The following is a 3,316-nucleotide window of genomic DNA, read 5'->3' as shown; positions in this document are numbered from 1 at the left end:
CCTCTTCTTATTCAGATCGCCATCCCCCAATCCTTCTTCACCAGGGTGGATAAGCTGATCATGGCATTTGCTTGGGCTGGAAAGAACCCTTGGATCCGTTAAACAGTCCAACAAAAAGGGCGGTACATGGGGGGGTTTGGCTCTGCTGAAACTCTTATTACGGGCAGTGAACGCGGAGAGCGTGGGGGCGGGGGGTGGTTGGGAGAGCTGGTGGCAGAATAGGTGCAGGTGGAGGAGACCTCCTGTATTGGGACCTCTCTTCGGGCACTGGCCACGGCCCCACTCCCATTCCCCCAAGCCAAGCACTCGGAGAACACGATGGTAGCAGCCACACGAAGGACCAAGAACCAGCTCAGACACTGCTTCTAACTTGGTGACATATGTGTTGCGGGCCCCACAGAAACCATAGATTCATCCTGACAAAAATAGACGCTATCTACAAAGTGTGGAGAAAGAGCGAAGGGGCTGACAGTAAGGAACTTGTATGTGGACGGTAAAATAGCAACCCTGGGGGATCTAACTGAGAAGCTTCAGTTCCTGAAAGGGAATGAGCTCAGATACCTGCTACAATGGGACGTCCCACGCAAGGAGACCACAATATTCTCTGAGAAAGACGCACACACCCTACTGGACAGACTAGTAGTGTAGGATGAATTAGGGTTCGATAAATTTGCTGACAGATATGGATGACTGCTAGAAGAGGTAAGGGCCCCAAGTGGATGAGGATGGAGCCAGGCCTTTTAGTAGCAGTCTTCGGGGTATTGGAACATCCCGAGCTCTTTATGGGGAGAGGGGCCCATGCCCTGGCTTTCGCTTCACTAATTGTCCAGCAGAGACTTCTGCTCAGATTGAGATCAGCAGCACCTCAGATTGGCTATCCGACCTAGCGGCGTTCCTGAAATTGGAAAATATTAAATTCACCATCATGGGGTCAGAGGAAGGCTTCCACCATAGGTGGAAGCAGTTCACCAGTCAGTTCGAAGACCTGTCAACTGGTGATGGTGGTGGTTGGGGGGGGGGGGGGAGAGAGAGAGAGAGAGAGTTGGAGGAATAGCCATAAGGGGGAGGAAGGGAAACATCTACATCACAGCGAGGAGACGAGGAGAAAGTTAAAATCTTCACAATATACCGTGGGGCGCGGGTGTCTGCAAACAACAATACGGCCTTCCAAAGGGCAAAATTGGTATGCTAGATCTCATCTCCTCTTTTGCTTCTTCCTGGGGTGCTGTACTCAGTGAATATCTGCCGCCTCAGGTTAGCACGGAGTGCCTTTGACTATATCGTTACCACGGTGGTCACAATGTAAATAGACCACATTTTAATGTGTTTTAGCACAAGTATAAATTTTGACCACATTTTGAGTATGGATAGTACGATGGTGTAATTTATTTATAATTTCTGTTATGATTGCGCAACTGGATAATTAAATGTTGTGGTCCGGTGCTTAAAAACTTCAAAGTGGGACTTCCGGTGATGGCGGGCGGGAGGCGACCGCACAATGGAGAGCTCCCACTCAGGAACGGCATTTTCGGGGCTTTAAGCCCGGTCCCAGGGTCCACGGAGGCGGCAGAAGCAGGGAGAAGGCACGGAGGAGGCACTGTGAAGACACAGGAGGGAAAAAAACCCAAAGAAAAATGTCGAGGGTGAGCAAAAAACGGCCGAAAAAAAACCAGCTGGAGGTCCGTCGGGGAGTGGAAACGTCACAGCGGGGTCACCAGGAAAAATGGAGGCTGGAGCACCAGGGAAGGCTGCACTGCTTACAACTGAAGAAATAACCAAGGTGATGGCTGCGGAATTTGAAAAGCAGTTGGCGCAGATTGCGAAATGCATGGAGACGGTGAGGGAGGTTTTGAGTGTGCTGGTGGAGGAGGTGGTTTCCCCGGTGAGGACGGAGGTGGCGAGCGCAGTGGCGGAGGTGCGAGAGCAAGGGGAGGCGCTGAAGGAAGTGAAGGAGACGTTATTGCAGCACGGTGATCAACTTGCCTCGATGTGGAAAGAGATGCGGAAGGTGATGGATACTAACAAGGATCTGCGAGGAAAAATGGAAGACCTGGAAAATAGATCCAGGCGACAGAACTTGAGGATTGTGGGGCTGCCTGAAGGAGTTGAAGGACCGAAGCCGACTGAGTATGGGGAGGGGGAGGACCCCTCCCGATATGAACTGGATCGGGCTCATCGGTCGTGGAGGCCTGTACCAAAGGCGAGTGAGCCGCCAAGGGCAGTGATTCTGTGCTTCCGGAGGTACAGGGTGAAGGAGAAGGTCCTGAGTTGGGCCAAGCAGAAGCGGGTGGTGCAGTGGGCTGGAGCTGGTATACGTGTATACCAGGACTTTACGGTGGAGCTGGCAAGGAGGCGGGCTGCCTTCAACCGGGTGAAGAGGGCACTGTACATTAGCAAGGTGCGGTGCGGCATTGTATATCCAGCGAAGCTGAGGGTGACTTACAAGCTCAGGGACTTTTATTTTGGAACGGCGGAAGCAGCGGAGGAGTTTGCGAAAGCAGTAGGACTGTGGCAGAACTGACAAATTGAGGAATGGCCATGTGCCGATGTAACCTCATGACTGTATTTTCTTCTTTTTTGTATCACTGCGCGCGGGTGTAGAGATTAAAGGAGCCAAGGTGGTATATATTTGGACAAGGGAAGGGACGTAGGTGTAGGTGGATATGTGGGGCTGTGTGCTAAAAGGGGATCTTTGGGCTTTCCTGGGGCCGGGCAAGTGGGAAAGGGACCCGGGCGGGGGCTTCAGTGAACGGGAGTGAGGTGGGGGGAGGGGCTGCGGCCATCGGAGCCTGGCAGAACAGGGTCCGAGTGGTCTAGCCGGGGTGGAAAGTTGGGGGGAAGGAACCGAGGTTAGGAGGAGGAGTTTTACAAGAGGCAGTGGACGGGAGGAGCTGGCGACTTGGGTGGGGGGGGGTCTGTGTAAGATTACGGGTGACTACGGGTAATCCCTGATTCCTTTTTGTCATTTGTTTATGTAAACATGCGGGTTGAGGTTTGGGGGTTGGTGGGTAGATGGGATCGTTGTTATTATGGGGACTGACATATCTTGTTGATTATTGTTTATTGTTGATGGGTGTAAATGTGGGAGAAAATGTGAAAACGGAAGAGAATAAAATTTAAAAAAAACTTCAAAGTCTATTATGAAGTTCACCTGACCTATAACTTTTATGTTGAATTTAGCTCACTCCAGGCGCGATTCATCAGACTTCCTAGGTGCTTTTATCAAAACAAAGTTTATTAAAAGAATGTAGTTAACATATATAAAACACAGCAAGAATTTGTTATCAATTACAAACATATAGAAAACGCAATAACT

Source organism: Scyliorhinus torazame, chromosome 5 (assembly GCF_047496885.1).
Source record: "Scyliorhinus torazame isolate Kashiwa2021f chromosome 5, sScyTor2.1, whole genome shotgun sequence".
Lineage (NCBI taxonomy): Eukaryota > Metazoa > Chordata > Chondrichthyes > Carcharhiniformes > Scyliorhinidae > Scyliorhinus > Scyliorhinus torazame.
This window is presented reverse-complemented; position numbering follows the sequence as displayed.